The 21,052-nt window shown below is 37.4% G+C and overlaps 1 long non-coding RNA gene across 1 annotated transcript in view; it reads right to left on the reverse strand.

Moving 5' to 3' along the window:
• The window catches only part of LOC150076206 (uncharacterized), a 40,210-nt gene extending 19,756 nt beyond the window's left edge, over positions 1-20,454 (reverse strand). Inside the window, exons 1-3 of the long non-coding RNA XR_016547829.1 lie at positions 20,341-20,454; positions 11,563-11,612; positions 725-835 (exon numbers count right to left, since the gene is read on the reverse strand). This is a non-coding gene — a long non-coding RNA (uncharacterized LOC150076206). The remainder of the gene's footprint in view (positions 1-724; positions 836-11,562; positions 11,613-20,340) is intronic.
• Positions 20,455-21,052: the final 598 nt, after the last annotated feature.

A 21,052-nucleotide genomic window follows, 5' to 3' on the forward strand; every position in this document is an offset into this window, starting at 1 on the left:
TTGTATGTTGAACATACAGAAAGGCTAAATGTGTGGATTCGTAATTTAGTTAGAGGTTGTGAAAGTGATCTTATTGCTAATGGAGATAAATTTCAAGCACTGCATGCGTTTTGTGTAACTGTTTTTCAACGGAGAAGACAATTTAATGCTTACTAATTAAGATTTTGTTATATATACTTTGATTATCTGTTTTTTTTTTATTTTTATCATTTATTAATTAATTAATTTATTTATTATTATTTATTTTATTTATTTTTCCGGCTCTCAGGTGTGGGCAGCCTGGGAGCGGAATCGCTGGCATCCACCTATATAGCACTACTTCCGGTGGGTGCGGATTTTAGTGCATGAGGCGCTGTTAAAACAGTATACCAGGCCCAGTACCAAGTGATTAGGACGGCTATTAGGGAGCAGCTGTCCAAGTTCCATACCAGTAAAATTTACAAAAAATACTCGGTAACTTTGTTAATATTCCTAAAACCAGCTAATATTAATTATCTGCTAATTCAATTAGAACTAAGTAGTTCCGGAGAATGAGAATAAACTCCTTCAGAAGCGTGAACTGAAATAACTGCACTTTTTAACTGAGTACGGCATTTGCGAGACTATCTAAGTTTTTTTTTTTGTGAAATGGGAAGTATTCCGTTAATAACACTCAGCAAAGATATTAATCATTATACAATATAATTAACTTCAGTTTTTGTGTGGCCAATAAAAATATACTCGCCTTTTCTTGCTCTTCCATTGAACAGCTGCATCCATGTTTAGCACAATCCCATATGGTTTCCAATGTTTTGTTGTAGTCCCTGCAGCACAATTTTAGAGCTCTTTCAACAAACTACACAGATAAAATCGTCTTATTAAGTCAAAAGATGAAATGAAATTTGAATTAGAAGCAAAGCCTTATGAATTCATTATAAATGTAAAGAAAATTATTATTATTTGATGACTTTCTTTTACAAATTTATATTTTGGTATAATTTAATATTATTCGCTTTCCAGGAGTGGTGGCGGTACATTTTAAAGATTTAAATATCAATGCGCCAATTTCTCCTATATTAGAAGGAAGTGCACTATTTAAAACAAATTATTATGATGTTTAATCATGTCATCCCAATCATTCAATAATGAATATATACTTATAAATTTTCATTGTATATTCTGCCACTATGACAGAAACTATGTTCATGTTAAATGGCAAGAGTTGTGAATGCATGGTTCATCATCAGCCATTTTCAATCCACTGCAGGATGAAGGCCTCTCCAGCAACTTTACAGTTCCTTCTGTTTTGAGCACTGGCCACCATTTATTACCCACAAACGCATGAATTTCATCTATCCATCTCCGCCTTTGTCTTCCAGGTTTCCTTCTAGCTCCTCTTGGGTACATTCTGTTATTTTCTTAGTCCATCTGTCATCATGTCTTCGAGCTATGTGTTCTGCCCAACACCATTTTAGTTCTTTAGTTTTGATACGAATATCCTTTACTTGAGTTTGCTGCTTAATCCATGTGTTTCTCTTCTTATCTAACAGTCTGATTCCCAATATAATTCGTTCCATCCTTCGCTGTGTAGTTCTCAGCTTCTCTTCCATTCTTTTGGTGAGTGCCCAAGTTTCACTTCCATAAGTCATGGTGGGGAGTATACATTGGTTCATTATTTTACTTTTCAGACAAACTGGGATATTGCTCTTCAGTATGTGACTATATTTCCTGAATGCTATCCATCCAAAGTTTATTCTTCTCTTGACTTCCAGCCATTTATCATTATTACAGCTAATAACTTGTCCCAGATAAGTATATGACTCCATCTTATCAATTACTGCTCCTTCAATCATTATTTATCTTTCTGTGGCATTCTTGTTCATGATTACGTTTGTTTTAGCCATAGTCATCTTTAGTCCAAAATCCTTACTAACTCTGCATAACTGATTATGATTTTCCCCTAATTCTTTGGGATCGTGGCTTATGACCACAATGTCATCTGCAAATCGTAAATGGTTTAGGTACTCTCCGTTCACATTGACTCCTTTCTGCTACCAGTCTAATCTTCTGAAAGCTTCCTCAAGGGCAGCAGTAAACAGCTTCGGAGATATTGTGTCTCCTTGTCGAACTCCTTTCTCGATTTTAAATTTCCTACTGTCTTTGTCTAGTCTAATAAAGGAGGTAGTACTCTCATATATTTTCTTCAAAATCATAATATGTGGGATATCTATGCCTTGTCTTTCCAGTGCCCGAAACATTGCCTTATGCTGTACGGAGTCAAATGCCTTTTCATAATCCACAAATGCCAGGCATAATGGTGTTTTATATTCATTTGCTTTCTCCATTAGCTGTGATATTATGTGAAGGTGATCCATATTTGAGAATCCTGTCCTAAAGCCAGCTTGCTCTTTCGGTTGATTCTCATCAAGTATTCTTTTTAATCTGTAAGTAATGGCCCTTGTGAACAACTTGTAGATGTGGGATAACAAGCTAATTGGTCTATAATTTCCAATTTCTGATTTATCTCCTTTCTTATGCAGCAAAACTATGATTGCATTATTCCACTGCTTAGGCGTCACACCTTTTCTAATGCACTTTGTGAAGAGTCTTGCCAGTTTTTGTGTTATGTCTCTTCTTCACAATTTTAACAACTCTACAGTAACTTCATCTTCCCCCGGGGCTTTCCGATTCTTCATTTTCTTCAATGCATGTTCTACCTCATCAGGAAGAATATCGGGTATGTCGTATGTGTTGCTACTTTGCAATCCATCTTCCCCACTGCTGGTATCATTCCCTCGCTCCTTGTATAATTCTCTATAGTAGTCTTCTGCTATTTGAATTATGCCTTCTCTGCTGTTTATAAGTACATCATCGCTATTATTCAGTTTCAGTATCATTTTTCTTTCTGTATTACTCTTCATGGCTGCTGATTTAAATCATTTGTTTCCCTTAATGCTTGTTCTACTTTTCTTGTGTTAAATCGTCTTATGTCCTCTCAGAGACTCTTTCTAATGGCTTTGCATAACTCAGTATACTCAATTTTCTCCCTGTCAGTGTTTTTCTTGCTCTTCATTTGTCGTCTTCGGTTCAACATGACAAGTGTTTCTTGACTAATGTTTTCTTCTTTGGATTTCTTTTTCCCCATAGGTTTCTTGGGCTTTATCACTTTCAGAAAGTTGTAATATTCCTCGTCGATATCTTGGTACTGAGAAGTCTGCAGAAGCTCAAAATTGTTCTTAAGTTCCAATACATACTGCTTTTTCTCCTCTTCCGTTATCTCAAAGACCTTCATATTATTTACTCGAGTCAGTTTTTTTCTTTCCTTTCCTACATCTATATCAAGTGTACATTTTACCATTCTGTGATCACTTCCAACATTTACCTTATTCAGGACTGTAACATCATTCACAATATATCTTCTGTTAGTGAGGATGAAGTCGATTTCATTAGTTGTTAATCCATTTGGACTCTTCCATGTCCACTTTCTGTTCACCCTTTTCTTGAAAAAAGTGTTCATTACTGACAGTCCTTGAGATTCTGCAAATTCCACAAGTCTTTCACCCCTTTCACCAATTCCAAAATTTCCTATAGTTCCCCTTTCTGCGCTGCTTTGTCTTTTTCCAACCTTAGCATTGAAGTCCCCCATAATAATAGTGTAGTGGGTTTTCTGCTCATCTAGAAGACTCTCAATTTCGGTGTACATTTCTTCAACCTCTTCATCATCATGGCTCGATGTTGGTGCATAAATCATTATAACCTTTAGCTTGTACCTCTTAGAAATCTTGAGTATTAGTCTTGATACCCTTGGTGATGTAACTTTGCATGGTTATACAGAGCCAAAACTTAACTCAACTGAATATATACTGCTCCACAAAATTAACAGAACACATAGAAAACGTGGTGTAACTCGTGCAGCTTGCAATGAAGTGAAACAAAATTTTGTTTCTTTGGTGTTTACTTGTTTCTAGCCTCTTTGTCACCAGGAAAGCGATCACCTGGAAAGTCTGGATGATAAGATGGCTGGTGAAGTCAGTTTTTAGACATTTCGATAGATATTGCAAGAGGTGGGTTTGTTCATTGATGTTGATATGATGGTAGACTCAAGAGAACTTGCTTTGTTTTGGTGAAAACAGCAGATGAGAATTGTTGTAGAGCAGAGAACGATAGAGAATTTTTATTCATTGTCGCTTAATTTCCTTTAGAAAATTTGCTAACAGCAGTTGTAGTGTAGATCTGTCGTCGTGGTACAGGTTGCAGAGATACAGAATGTGCGTCCAGGTTTCCTCAGCTCTACTCAAACAGAGATTGGTGTCAAACAAGCCAAATTGAAAGAGTTTTTAGTTCATGGAATCGTGCCTAGTAAGTATAAATGACGTTGTTAAGCGGGGAGTAAGCCATTTGAGAACGTTCTTGTTGAGAGGGAAGGTAACTACAGGAACAAAAGAGCGTGTGACTTGACCAGTATTACTGTAATCCCGTAATACTCCGCACAACCTGCAAAACAACTGCCAGACTTATTGATAGCATGCTCACAAATAGAACTTTCCAGGTGATAATGGGACACACAGTGAGCAATAAAAATAACACAGCAATCGCCTACCTCAAGGTTCTGTCCTTGCTCCATTACTTTTTAGCCTTTACATTGAAGACATGCCTGAGACTCACTCCAGAAAGTTTGGTTACGCGGACGATTGGGAAATAGCAAGGAGACATAAATCAATGAAAAACAAAAGAAGGGATTCTGACAACTGACCTAACCACCTTGGAAATATTTTTTCATAAGTGGAGGCTTCAATCTAGTGCAGCCAGGACTGAGGCATTTTACTTTCATCTCAATAATAAGATGGCGGATAGAGAGCTGAACATAAACTTCTAGAACGCCCGTCTTAACCACAACAAATATCAGAAATATTTGGGTGTTACACTAGACAGAATATTATCTTTCATTGAACACTTGTCAAGAATTGAAGCAAAACTGAAATCAAGGAATAACAGTCTGCAAAAGTGGTACTACATAGGGTTCGTCTGCTTCGACCTTACGTTTGTCAGCCCTCGTCTGGTCATTTGCATAGTACTGTATTCCAGTCTAGCTGAACAGTAACCACATAAAATAAGGTGGACGTACAGCTAAATAACACCATGTGCATCATAACTGGAACAATCAGGTCCATCTCTACCATTTGGCTTTCTGTCTTGAGCCACATCCCGCCAAAACATCTTCGAAGATAGTGTGCCGTCATAAGAGAACACAGAAAAACAATCCTGAACTACCAACAAACCGTGACATTCGAGACCTAGGAATAATCAGGCTCCATTACAGACATCCACCAATCTTGATGGCTAAAACATTGCAACAAGCTAACTTCAACCCTTTGGATACCTGGACGCAAGAGTGGCTACAAAACTCCCCTTCTCGATGTCATATCATGCCTTGTATCTCTGAAACATCACTTGATTTTGACCTGCCTCGTAGAATATGGCTAGTAATAAACGGAACACGAACGCGCCATGATAGATGTGCAGACCTTCTCCACAATTGGAGCAAAATTCTTTCCCGATGTGCGACTGGGGAGCAGATAGACAGACAATTCATCACATAATAGAGGATTGTGCTTTGCGCGCGTACGAAGGAAAAACTCGAGACTTTTTTAATGGCGACTGATACGGCAATCGATTATTTAAATAAGCTAAATGTTGACCTGTGATTACTATTTTTATTTAATTTCATATCCATCACTCTTGAGTCATGTAATCTGATTCCATGTATATTGTACAAGCCAAACGATAAATAAATAAAACCGGAATCACATCGTGAGTGCCATCCATTGGCAAGTTCATTCCAAATTCTTCATTTCTCGTCTTTGATGTCAGCAGTTAGATTACATGAGATGTAGAGAACTCGTCAAGAATTCCGCGACCTGCATGTCCAAGATGACCTGCAGGTCTAGTGGTAAAACCTCACCAAGAACCTGCAGAGCAGTAGAGGACACTGCCCTGCAGGCCCGGAGCATGGCAAGCAGAATAATCCGTTGAATTGAGATAAGCTTGGAACAAAGTTTAATATTAACGGATGGAGCTATGAAACCAGACTCCCGAAGCGTATGTTGTTACTGGAACGAATACTGCTGTATAATATAATAAGAGAGTCTTCCTATTTAGTCCCTAGTCCGATTTGGAAATGTGGATAATTGGTGCAGTGACTTCTTAATCGTCAAGGCGAGGTAATTAATGTGAGAGGAACAGGTGAATCTGTCATCTAAAATTACGGCCATATGTTTTAATTCAGGTACCAAAGGGATTTGCTTACTATCTATCTTTATATTAGGAGGTCTTCAGTAATATACTATAAGGCGCCCTTAAAAACCACCAGTTTTGCTTTTATGGCAGCTATTCATAATTTATTTATAATAGACCACTTGATTAGCTCAGAAATAGTTATATTGGCTGATTGTTCTAGTTGAAGAGGCGATTGACCTAGAATTAAAAGAATGAAATCATCGGTTTAGGGGAAGGCAGAGATATTGTCAGGTTTCTGCAAGGGCCAGCTGTCCAAAACTATCTTCCAGAAGAGGGGTCTAAAAACGGATCCTTGGGGACATCCTCTTGAGATGTTCCTTGAGAGAGACGGCTGTTTCTAGATTACTTGGATGAATCTATTTTAAACATAGCTTCTGATAACTTGGAACAGTTGCTGAGAATATTTGGGAGCGCTTTCCTACTAGAGGGGAATTGAAAGCTCCCTCGAAGTCGATGAATATAGCAAGTTCATATTTAGCCCTCGAAGCTGAAGTATGGTTACTAAAGAGATCAAGGCGTCTCCATAGGGTTTTCCCGTTCTTGAAGCCAAACTGGGATGAAGAAATTAAGTTTTCACTTTCAATTAAATCTGTTATTCTGGGCTGACTGTTTTTCAAATAACTTGTCAAGGTTCGCTAAAAGAGAAATGGGTCTGTATGCTTTGGGATCAGATTTATTTTTTCAGACTTGTGAATAATTTCGATCAAAGCTACCTTCCAGAGATTAGGGAAAATCCCCTTACTAAGTTATTTATTGTACATAGTTAAAAGTATTTCAGGAAACTTGAGAATTATAGCACTTTCCACAAGATCTATATTTGGATATTTATAGATACAGTATTTATTTTGCTTAGGACCAGCTTTAACTCGGGAAGACTGAAGAGGTCCGTTTCATATGAGGAGTGGTAGGTTGTGTTGAAATTCCCAAAAGATAATTGCGCAGCAGTTTCTGTAGTGAGATGATCTAGGGCAGCAGTTCCCAACCGATGGGTCGCGAACCCCTGGGGGTTCGTGAAAGTTTTCGTGAAGGTTCTCACTAAAAATTCTGTAATGGGGTCTGTTTAGATTTACATAGGAATATTATTGTGAACTACAAAATACAACTAATAATAAACAATAAAGTAAAATTAAATTAAATAACAAGTAAAGAATTGGCAAAGAAAGAAACCACATCTCTCACCATTCCTTATAATTAGTTTACTATCTTACAATATATCATGTTAAAAAATGTTTTCCATACTAATTTTTTTTTTTTCATTCTCAACGGACCATTGTTATATATAGGTACTTTTTTAGAACCAAGAGAACTTGGTACCGTGCATGGGTTGAAGGTTGAAAATATGAAAGAAGATACTTGTTGACATTAGACTTGAATTTCTGTAGATTGTAATTTTCAGGAAATACTTATGAAGGAAGGTTGTTTCAAAAAAAAAAAAAAAAAACAGAAGTTGAATGAATAAATGAGGAAGATGAAAAGTTGGTTCTGTGAGTTTGAACTGGGACAGTAAATGGATGTTGGCGGGTGGCGGCAAGTGTTCGCACTGTTTTGAAAGAGAGAGCGGGAATTATAGAAGAAAATTCAGAAGAACAGTGCCCATGGAAGTATCTGTAGAAGAGGCATGCAGCTGAAACAGTACGTTTATGAGAAAGCGAGTGGAGAGACTCTGATAGAGATTGGACAATCATTAACCTAACTGCCCTCTTTTGAATGGAATCAAGAAGCCTGAGAGAGGTTTTGGAGGCACTACCCCAGATGTAGAAACAATATCCCATGGTAGGACGGATTTGCGATTTATACAGAGTCAGAAACTGGAAGAAAAGTAACGCCAAGTGCGAAAGAGAAAACTTTTTTAGAGAAAAAGTTTTTTTAGAGAAAAACTTTTTTAGAACTTTTTTAGAGAAAACTTTTTTCTTAGATGCAGGGGACGCAATATATGTAACGTGCTTTATGCCAAAAGAGAGAAGTCAGGGTAATCCCCAAGGTCTTGCCTAGAAATCATAGCGTCATCAAAGATAAGCATAGGTGCAGAAGAATCCATTTTGCGAGATATAAGACAGTACTGAATTTTAGAAGGATTGAAATTAAGTTATATTTCCCCCACTGAAGATTTACCTGGAGATCAGCATTTAAGGATTTGACAGTGAATACTAGAGAAGTTGAAGCTGTTTGAGCAGGGCAAGGTTTCTCAAACTGGAAGGTGGAATGCAATGTGCTATCGTGAGCAAAGCTATGGATAGGATTTCCAGTCAATGAAAGATCATTAATATACAAGAGGAAAAGAGTGGGAGAAAGAACTGAACCTTGGGGAACACCAGCATTAGTGGAGAAGTTAGAAGATAGAGAGGCGTCTACCACCATTCGCAGTGAACGGTCAGAGAGAAAACTCGATATCCAGTTTCAAAGAACAGCTGGGAAACCACAGGATGGAAGTTTATTTAGAAGACCTTTATGCCAAACACGATCAAAAGCATTTGAAATATCACGAGCAATGGCTTGAGTTTCAAACTTTTCCGTTGAATTTGTCCATAGATGGATAGCATAAGCCAGAGTATCACTAGTGGAACCACACTGACGGAATTCATACTGGCGATCGCTGATCAGATAAAAGATTTCCAGATAGTTGGCGGATAATTGTTGTCTCCATTACTTTGAAAAGAGTAGAAGCCATCGAAATGGGACGATAATTGAATGGAAGGGATTTGTCACCCTTTTAGGAACTGGCTGGATATGAGCAAATTATTTCTAAGCAGAAGGAAAAACAGCTTTGGAATAAGAAAGTGAAATAAAAAACGACACAAAACAGGAGTAAGTTCAGGGGCACTATTTTAGTGAACAGGTGGATAAATACCATCAGGACCTGGAGCGTTCGTAGCATCAGATTCATCAAAATCCTTCTGACGTACTTCTGACGAGACCACAGGAGGCATTGAATGGAATGTACGCAGAATGGTTTGAGATGATTTACCAAGATCATCAATACATGAGTTGGAAGAAAAATAGGATGCTAGCAGGTCAGCTTTATCTTTGGCTGATGTGGTAACAGAACTATCTGGTTTTGTCAAAGGTGGGAACAGAGTTGGGCAAACATTGCGGCCAGTAGCTCGGCTACCATTAGGGCAAGAAGCAAGTTTTCTACTCTTAGACTGTTCAAAATCTAGTTTGGAGTGATTAATACCTGCTTTACAAAGTATAAATAATATTTCATAAAATTTTTTATTACGCAATGTCGCTTATAAAAACGTAGTACTGGAAATATTTTATTATAAAAATTCATAAATATTATACGATTTCAGAGAATATAGGCTTAGTGGGTCGCATTAAAAACATTATGTTGAAATGAGTTAGCGATAAAAAAAATATTAAGTTGAAAGGCGTTCGCTAGTCAAAAAAGGTTGGGAACCGCTGGTCTAGGGAAAGCAAGCGTTTCAGGATGATATTAAATGAATCTTTCCAGTTAGTGGTTTATGTGTTGTTGTTTACTACAGTTTTGTATGCTTCATGAGAGTGAAACTTATTTTTGCTAATTTTATATAATAGACCCCGGTGATCACAATTTCTTGAGGAATAAACTAAACATCGCCAAGAGGCAAGTTTTTATTTTGCAATTGTTTTTACATTCCGAGTACTGGAGAGGTGGCTGTCCCACTGAGCAAGCTTAAAAAAAAAAAAAAAAAAAAAAAAAGGAAAGTAGTGATGTGGTCGCAACTCGTGTTTTTTAAAGTCACGAATAATTTGCATAATTTGTGGTTCTATAAGGTGGTAAATCGATTTCTATTGGATACTCGGAATTTCATGGAAATACTCATTAAAACCATTTTGTTCTGTTAATTTTGTCATGTAGGGTATTTCAGATGAGCCAAAATGCAAAATTATGGCAAGAACAAGAAGTTTCATTTTTGTTAGTGGAGCGTAGAGTGTTTTAAAGGAGTGCAGTACCATGGAGCCAGCATTCTATAGAAATTATTAAGAACTGCTCATGGTGAATAACAGTAATCATTTTAGCCAAAGGTGAGTCGAAACGACCAATTCATATACTTGAATAAATAAGATTATTGAAGCCTCCGGGGGTTTCCCCCAACTCCGTATCAAGAAATGTGATGGATGCAAAACTCTATAAAAGCTAGATTCTATAAATGTCATTGAGTGTTCGCGTAGTATTAGTGTGGGGTTATGTTTACAGAGACAGGGAAAGCCTACTAAAAAAAATGAAAGTAGAAGATAGGAAGGGGGTACGACAAGAAGCGTTGGGGGCTAAACTGGTACAAAGAGTGGAAAGGAGGGAGAGAAGAGGGCCCCAGGACTGGATGCCAATCCTGCCCTGGGGTTGGTAGTAGACAGGTAGCAATGGGGTTACCCACAAGGCGAAGGGGGCAAAGGAAACTACCCGGGTTTGGGGAAGTGAGAGAACAACGAACCCATGATAGAATAGTGTACAATGAAATACTAAATATTTTGATCTGCTTTTTGAATTCGATCTCTGTGTTTTTTTTTTTTTTTTTTTTTTGTTTTTTTTTTTTTGTCACTACACGGGTCCAGACATAATAGTTCAATTGGATCCTTCAGATGTACATCAATTTTCCTGAAGGAGTGGAATTCAGTTTGGATTCTACTCCTGTCGTCAATATTCTCTTCGTGAAGGATTTCTACGTTCTGAAATGTGTCCTTGGGTTACAACTGTTGTACTGCATTGTTATTTGACTAATTGTAGCCTTTCTGTTATCCTGCACAAATTCTGTAAGCTCTCAGCAGTTTCCAACCAGTGAATCACCACTGGATGGTGTTTTTTTTTTTGTTTGGTTTTTGAACAAATCTTGATAAACCCGAGACATGGTTGTACATGAAAACTCCAGCAGGGTTGCATTTTCTGAGATATACATATCGATATATCTGGAACCGACCTCCATGCCACATTCCCTTAATCTTTGGTCTTGGCTATTCTCGCATTGAATTACACATATATCGCATCCTTACGCATCTGCGAACCTGTTTTTTTTATCCCATGTAGGTATACTTAATAGCGTTACTGAAAGCACTCTAAATTTCAAAAAAAGGGTAGCCATACTTAATAAAGTGACCATTCAGTGTATACATCGATGAACTCATGAATCACAGAGAAATCGCCTATGCCTGATGATTTCTAGTCGTCATACCTTTCAATTGCATTTCCAAACTGAATCATACACTCCTATTAACGATTGCCAAACAAAAATTATAATAAATAAAAAGGAATATATGGAAAAAAATTCTGTTTATGAAGAGAAAATAATAATTTAAGAGAATACTTACACGTTTTGGTACTTTTCTGATTATCGAATACGCCATTCTCGATCGTATTGCTATAAGAAAATACAGACTCAGTGGCCAGAAAGAATAATTGTAAATTTAGAAGATCCTATGCTTATATGTGTATATATACGATATGACATTTTTATTCAGTCAGTTGACAGCTTCTTGTTCTGCGATGGGTTTGTTGTTTTTATACCGACAGTGAGTTCAAAAAGAAATGCAACTCACTGATGTAAATCGTTGATGTTTCTTTATGTTTCAGATTATTAAGTAGAAGAAGTTTGTAACGTGCAGCAAACGTTTTCGGGAAGGGTGGAGGAGATGTATCTGGACTCTCCAAAATGTAATGGACTTTCCAAAACATAATGGTGTATTCCATCATTAACATGCATGCACTTTCAACAACTGACATTCCATTCATAACACAGAAATTTCCTCCCAATATTTAAGGGTATGTAGGAATCAGGCTGGTTGGAACCACGATCGATACACTCTCGCTTTCATAATATTATCCCGGGTCGTTATGCAATCTGGGACGGATGAGTTCAATCTCCTTATCGTTCAGTCGCTTTAAAGTAAGCAGGTCTAAATTTTAAAAATTCTTTTGCAAATATGAGATAACTGAAATTCGTTTTAAATATCATATCACATGTATTAATAGATGTGAGTATTAATAGATATTTAATTACTGATCCCGGCAGTGCTGCCGTTAAACTTAATGAGTCCAATTTAATTGTCCGTGATAAAGATTTGTGATTTTCTGTAGCTTCATAAATACAGGGTGTCCAAAAAAATGTATACCCATTTTGTCAGCCCATAACTCAGTAACTTTTTTTTTTCTTTTTCAGTTGCAAGTTGGTGATAATAATGGAGAAGACCAGACTTATATTTGCACAGCGGAAATTTGTGTTGAAGTGGAATGGGAAGTCGGAAAATATCAACGAACTGCAGAGACAGTTTAGGAGTGAATACCACACTGAAACACCAATGCTTCTCACAATTTCGCGTATTCGTGATAAGTTTGATGCGGATGGCATCGTGCAAAATGTATAGAGGCAACGATCAGAAAGACCTCGCACAGCCACAAGATCACAAGAGGTGCTGGAACTTTTCCGACAAACATCAAGGATAGCTCTCCGATAAGCTGCTCGTGAAACGGCAATCCCCAAATCCAGTGTGCATAACATTTTAAGGCGTGCAAAAAGGAAAAGCTACATTTCAAGATTCGTGCAGGCCCTGAACGAAGGTGATCCTGATCGTAGGGTTGAATTTTGGGAGTGGTTTTTAAAAAAATCTGCAGAGGACGCTCTGTTTTCCTATAAGATCGTTTGGAGTGATGAGGCAACATTCAAGTTGAATGTTACAATTAATCGCCACAATTGTTCGTACTCTGCAACCGAGAAACAACATTTGAATTTACCAGGCATTACAGTGTGGCGTGGATTATCATCCTTGGGTTTGATTGGACCATTCTTTTATGATGCAACTATTACTGGTGCTCTTTACCTCAACTTGCTTCAGGAATCAATCGTCTCACATAGTCGTGAGCTATTTGAGGATGATGAATTTTATTTTCAACACGATGGGGCACTTCTCCATTTTCATCGTGATGTTAGGGCTTATCTTGATGAAACTTTCCCAAACAGACGGATTGGACGAAGAGACAGAGTTCAGTTCCCTGCGCGTTCGCCAGATCTAACGCCATTGGAATTTTATTTATGGGGATACCTCAAAGATACAGTTTATGCCAAAAAAAACAGCAAAAATCGCTGAATTATGGCAAGCTACTGAAGCAGAATGTGCAGCAATACCAAGAGATATCTTCGATGATGTATGCACTTCGATTTCTCGTCGATGTCAACAATGCCTGGAGGAGAATGGAGGACAATTTGAATACTTGCTTTAATGCATATTTTTCCTCACATTTTTTCTTCATTATAAAATTGAATTTATGAAAATAGGCATAGAAGGTATTAACAAACAAAGTGTGTATACATTGTTTGGACACCCTGTATATATATTTATTTACTAAATAAGGGTGTCCCAGCCAGCTTTCCTCGCAACGCCGCCAACTATTGCAATACTGCACAGGTACTTTCTAGCATAAAATGTACAACCATTAATTGGTTATCGGTTATCATTCCTTGCACATGGAAACGGCCAGGGATCGTCTCTGCCAGAGTGCGGGTGATATCAAGTATTGCATCAGTCGCTTGCTATCGTACTGATAGCATCAAATACAGCATTAATATAATACCCCTAATTTGGAGGGTATGCTAGCTGATTAGTTCATATTATAAACAGCCAACTAGAAGGTTACCTTCTACTAGATCCCCGGTCATGTAAGCAACCCAGGTAATGAACATGCGGATGATGCTGCGAAACATCCCGACTCTGGATCTACCAGTCAACCGAAAGTGCCCTACACTGACAAAAAATCCATTATTAAAGCAACATCTAGGAAGCAATGGTCTCGCATCTGGCGAAACCTCTAGAAAATCAATAATACACTGTTGCAGATAAAAATAGAGCCACAACTCTGATCATCTAGTTTCAGGAGAAGCAGACCACAAGAAGTGATACTAGCAAGGCTCCACATTGGTCATTCGCATCCAACTCATTCTGTATTTGCCTATGGGAGAGAGCCTTCATCAAAATCTCTTTTGCGAGTCGCAGCTAAAATAAAGTATATTCTCATTGAATGTCCGCAACGTTCAACTGTCCCAAAATTTAGCTTTAGCTCCATATGCGACTTGCAGGAACCCTTAACCTTATTTCATATTCCTGGCAACGAAGCAAATTATGAGGAACTGTTTAACTATTTGAAAGTCATAATTTTTTATAATAATCTCTAATTATAATAACATGTGAAATTAGTGATACGTTAATCATGAATAGGGAATAGGCAAAATATGGCCCAAGAGGCCCTTATGCCCAAAAACCCCAAATACAACAACAACAAAAATTGCAGTCAAATAAAACATGCTTCCAATCCTCATACGATCCACAGACACAACCACTAAACCCAATTGAAATGATTTTGTCTTTAAGGATCCAGATTCTGTTAATATAAAAGGCGTTTTCATAGCTGGATAAAACCACAAGGTTTTATTATTCAGTACAATATGTTGTACGTCTGGTAATAAAGATCTAGGCACTGAACTGTTGTACTGGTACTCCACCTACTTTGCCATATAATATGCAGTTTGTTTAATATCCTTTTCTTTTAAGAGTTAATACTATTGACCATATCAGCAATTATACTCATAATGTCAACAATCCTACCCTTCTTTAAATAGTAAATAAAGTCGTCCAGATATGCTACATATAAATCCAAAGGTAAAATGCCAGCTAACCCTTGAAGGGCATTCGTTGACACTGCCCTAAAACACGGTATATTGCCAGTAATATTATTCTCTCTATAAAATTTTGTTCTTTTTTATTTTTACTTTAATTACTCTCTTAAACTAAATTCCAGCACCGTAAGCGACTACTGAATGGAAAACTACTTTATAGTATAAACGGAAAGCTTTTTTATTCAAACCCCAATCAGAGTGGGGTTTGCATCCTTTAGTAGCACTCTAATTAGGGCTACTGCCCTAATTAGAGTGCCACTAAAAGCTTTAATTTATTAGGAATTTCTTCTGAGTGTATTTCAAAATTTAGTTTGTCATCTAATATCAAACCCAAATATTGATGGGTTCTAAAATCAATGGGTCCATAGCTGGATAAAACCACAAGGTTTTATTATTCAGTGAAATATGTTGTACGTCTGGTAATAAAGATCTACGCACTGAACTGGTTTATTTAAAAAAATGTACAGTTGGAGAATGACGATAATTAAAACAACCTTTTAAAGCTATCATCATCTTAGTCTAATTTAAAGATATAATCAACTTATTTTTTGAAGACTAAGTAATTATATCATCCAAAATTTCTTTCATTCTAGTCTCCAAGACCGATTTGAAAGAACCTGGAAAACTATGTCATCAGCATAAGCAATTGCATTGCAGTGTTCCTGATTCCGAGAAAGCCACTGGTCTAACTCAAAATTCCAGCATATAGGTCCCAATGGGGTGTAGGGGCGTGTGAGACCCCCATTGCCCTTATCGATATTTTCGCGTTTGAAACGCTATTAGTGTTTTTTCTTTTATAGTTAATTTCGTGTTCTTCATAATTCTATAAAGTTCTTAGAACGTTATAGAATTATGAAGAACAGTTCATAGTGACAAACACATTCTACACACTTTCCCATCACAATGAGTCAAATGCTCCCTTGAAACCTTCGTGGATAGCACTGTTTGTAGAATCGCCATCCTCCCCGCACCTGGGTTCGGGTCCCGTCGATGAGGAGAGGAATTTTTGTGGGCCTTTTTCACAACGTAGCTAAGTTAGTCTCAGGAGAGGGTATCCTGTTTTTTCTCTCCCGGAAACTCGGTTTTGTCGTCCAGCGAACATAAAATTGAAAGAACACACTCAATTTACTGGCAGTATATACAGATAAATATGGCCTCTAACATAGACGTACGTCTAACATAAGTATGTTAGACGTCTGTAATTCAGCTCCAGCTCCTGCTTTATAGTGATTTTAAGTAGGTTTTTAAAGAAAATCAAGCAGATCAGCTCAAATTTCAAGAAAATCTGCTCAAAGTATTTATTGCCTTAAGAAACAGTCCACAACATAGAAATAAAAATTGCAGATGTCCCAATCCCAAATGTCTGTGCTCACAAAGACCTTCGAGTTGTTTTTGATAAAAATCTCTCCTTTAATTCAAAAAGCAAAATGGTTAATCAAACAAGAAACAGCAGGACTGAAGACAGAAAAGCAGTCATTAAGCATGTTCAAAGATGCATCTTTCTCATTCTGTCCTATGCTTCCGAAATCTGTTCTGGTGCTTCTCAAGTAACCGTCAAGAAATTCCTTGCCCTTAGAATAGTGGATTCTTAGATGGCTCAGTAGTAAGCTTCGTTTTCCCCATACAATATCCAGGCAACAGCGTTATGAAAACTTAAAAACAAAGCCTCTACAACAGATGATCAACGAGTCTGGAGTCATGCTCCTTGCAAAGTTAATTACTTCTGCATGTGATTCACCAAACTTAGCCAATATAATAGCTGCTCCCAACAGGGAAAATTCAAGAAACCACAAACTCAAATCCAACCTCTCCAGGGTCAAACAAATGGACAGAATTTTCCTCAAAGCATCCCTTCACCTCATAAATCACCACAACAGGTTACTCAACTCTGAACCTACAGGAGTCAGACATCCGATAAAATGAAGAGAAATTAAAACAGCAGCCTGCCTCCAACCCAGTAACTGTAACTGAAAGACAAATGTCCTGTTCTGCAAATTCTTTTTTAATTCATAATGTTATATTCATAATTCATAATTCATAATTGTTAATGTTTATATGAAACCTGCTGTGTACTCGATTATTTTATGTTATTTCCTTTGTATTATTATCTGCCCTTAGCCATGTGCTGTGATGGGCTTGCTGTATTTGTAATAAATGAATATTTATTTATTAATTATTGTTATTAATGCTCCTAAAACCCAATAATACAACAGCAACAGCTCCCTCCCTCGAAGTCCACAAACACTGCCATAACATAGTTTTATCAGAGTTATTATCATAATATGTAAATATGTAATTAGAGTGAAAATGTATTTAAATTTTCTAAACCAGGTACAAACGTAGCAGACTTAATATAAAGTGTATGGCTCTATGATCACTTTGAGTAGCTTCTGCTAAGACTTGTCAATCCTTAATCTTATTACCGATGTTAGCAGATGACAAGGTTATATCAATACTTGATTGCCCATTAATAGTTGGGAATGAATATACATTTTGAATATTAAAGTTTAAAACCATATATCAGCTCTTCAACTAGTCTTCCTTTGCTATCTGAAATTCCACTCTGCCCAAGTAAAGACTTAGCATTAGCATCCATAGTCATTATAAGATTCCAGTTACCAATGACACTCATGAATACTTCAATGTAATTTACTGTATCAAGTATATCTTATGAAGGCGGACAGTACATTGAAATCAAATCCACCATTATCCTGGTGTACAAAGTAGGGTTCTTGAATACAAATGATATCATATTACTCTTATTTCGTCAATTACCACCCTTGAACGTTGATAATTTACTAGTAAAAGTTTCAGAATCTCATCTGTGATATTTGTTCTCCTGGCATCATTAGAATTCAATGGTTATTCAGTATTAATATTTTTACTTGATATAGCATAGTTTTAGATACGATACTCGGGGCAATGTTTATCCCTGACTGAGTTTCTTTTCTAATATAGTATTTTCTAAATGTTATATAGCTTTGGAATGTTTTTAAAATTATCAAAATCCATTTTACAGATAATAAACAGAAATATATGCACACGTTGATAGTTAAAGTTGATGCAATTAACGGTCTTTAAAACTAAAAAAAAATGTAAGAAACTACGTTTCATCGTTATGTTTTTTTTTAATCTCTAATGGGTTTTCTTTCCTTTTCAGCAGAACTAATATTTTATTTATTTTTTCAATAATAGCTGTAAAAACCACACCTTTCTTATAAATATATGTTTAAATGTTTAAATTAAAACTACAAAAAACCATACAATATATATTATAATCCGTTAAGAAAGGATGAAATATTCGTAAACTCCAAGCATAATTTAAAAAGCTCATAAATGTTTTCCAAAAATTAACAAGAAAGTTTACCCGTCTCAGCTTTAGCGCCACTACTTTTAGAATAATAATCAGGGCGCCATCACTGCTGTGATAATTTACTTGTATATTAAATATTTATATAGTACTGTATATTTAACAAGTCAAAATTTCGAACCCGTTTCTCCAAATCGAGTCTGGCTACACCTATGCACTCATCGATTTCTTTGCCTCAACTTTCGTACCAATCAAGGAAGATTGCTTTTGTTCACATAAATTCGCTTATTAGCTGCATACAGGCTCGGGATATGGTCAATCATTTATCTAGCAGGAACCAATAGCCCAGTATTCACAGAACTCAGGGTATTAGGACACTGGATAAAGAGTCTAATTCTGTATGGGACCATACAGTCCCATACAGAAACTACTTTAAGTTGTGCTGCGAATTTAGGAAATAGTTTATTCAATTCAAATTGCAATCACCCACTAGGTGATTGCAATTTGAATTGAATAGACTATTTCCGAATAGAGTATATATGGTATTTTAACCTTAAGAGTGTTACTCAAGTGACATTTGAGTATATATATATATATATATACTGAGTGATCACTGAATTATGACCATCTACCTAATACTTCGTAGGTCCTCCTTTTGTCCTCAGTACATCAGCTATTCGACGTGGCATTGATTCAACAAGAAGTCGGAAGCGTTCGGGAGGTATGGGCAACCAAGCTCTGTGTAATACGGTCAACAATGTAGGTATGGAGGTGATTGGTGTATCCAGACGCCTGATATGCCTTTCCATAGTGTCCCACAAGTGCTCTATGGGATTGATATCGGTGAAGCTCGGAGGCGAATTCATATTCAAAGGCCGCCGTAGCCTAGTGGTTAGGCGCGCGGGTGCATAAGTACACGTGCCTTGAGTGACCGGGGTTCAAGCCCGTGACTACTGAATACGGTGCTGTTTCTTTTATTCTGTCTATCTTGTGAACTCCTCTGACCGTTTGGTCGTCCCGGAGTATAAACAGAAAATTTATTTATTTATTATATGCTGGAAGTCAGAACTGTGTTCCTCAAACCATTCCTGCACAACAAGCGCCCTTGACTCGGTGCATTGTCATTTTGAATGACACCATCGCCATTCCGGAAAAAGTTTAACATAGCAAGGTGTATACAATCAGCAAGCAGTTGACGATAGCGGAGATCACTGATACGTTGTTCCACATGCACCAGAGTTCCAAGTTTCTGCCAATGGCCCCACCGGCCTGCACTTTTGATACCATGCATGATTGATGAAGAGCCTCGTGTTGTTGACGCCAAATCCGTACACGACCATCCACGGTGTGGAGTAAATAACGTGACTCATCTGACCAGCACACCTTCTTCCAGTCTTCTAACGTCCAACTTGCATGTTCTTTGCACCAGACGAGTCTTTTACGCAGATGAACCTTGGTTAGGAGAGGATGCCGTATGGGTCGTCTGCTGGTATAGCCCATACGTGCGAGCGTGCGACGCATGGTCATGCCAGATATTGTTCCTGGTTGACCCATGTTGTATTGGGTAGTCAACTCTTCAACAGTGCTGCGCCTGTTCGCCTGTACGAGTCTTCGGACCCGGCGCTCACTTCTAACATCAACCTTTCGCTGACCTTTGCAGTTTTGCCGTCGGGTCGTTGTTTCACCATTTTTACGCCAGTCTTGGTACACTTTACTACAGCGGCTCTCGACCACCCCACCAGTTCAGCCGTTTGGGAAATTGACGCACCAGCTTGTCGAGCACCCACAATCTGTCTTTTATCAAATTCCGATAAATCCTTACCCACCACGCTCGGAATTTTACTACCTACTGAACCACTGACACCTTATCTATGCTACGTAGGTCGACTAACTCCGCACTCTCGTACGTCACGTGGTCAATGTGTCGCATTCAATTTCATAGTGGTGGTCATGATTCAGTGATCACTCAGTGTATATAATGATTATCTGACTAAATGGAATTATGAAGTTTTCAAGACAAAATTTTATAAGTTAAAAGTAAGCTAAAATTAAATATATGAGAAATTAAAATAAACGGTATTCGAGTGGAAGAAGTAAATAAAAATTACATACGATGGCATAATATTTTAGACGCACAATATGCATAATTAGAGACTGACAGAGAGACTTGAATAATCGCCGCAACTACCAATGTCAGTTGTATTGCCACTCTCACTGCGTTCTTCATATCGCAAAAAATTATTTATCAAAAAGTGTAGTTCTAAACTCCAAACATCAAGAATATTTATACAGTACAAGAAACAAGTGTCGCTCGTATGCAAGGAAACATAACCAATCGCGCAGTTGTTTAACTACATCTGTTTAAACAGCGAACGACTCACTTTTGTCAGCTGGTAGAAATACAAGCATCCAATATTTGCAGAATGCATTGCGCATGCGGAATTTTGGCAACGTATCAAGCAGCTCGACGAAGAAAACAAATCTGAGATTCCATTTTTCTGAAAGAGCAGGCACGTGATCTATAATTCAGTCATTTTGCAATTGATATTTCAAAAATATAATGATAAATAAATAAATGAATTACTCTATTGCGTTAATCGATTATGTGGGGGAGATTGGAAAACAGTGAAGCAATTGGAAAACGAGACTGATGCTAGAATAAAATGATGATCCCATATATGAGTAAACTAACCTTGGTTAGTTTACGTAACTTTCTCCCATGTGGCGATCAGGAATCAACTGGAACTACTGATGGAAGGCCTAGTATACTCTTCAGTGTTCTCCTCACAGTTCTTTGAATGGTGTCGCCGTCATGAAAATATCT

Source organism: Mastigoproctus giganteus, chromosome 13 (genome assembly GCF_048544385.1).
Source record: "Mastigoproctus giganteus isolate SK-2022 chromosome 13, ASM4854438v1, whole genome shotgun sequence".
NCBI classification, from domain to species: Eukaryota; Metazoa; Arthropoda; class Arachnida; order Uropygi; family Thelyphonidae; genus Mastigoproctus; species Mastigoproctus giganteus.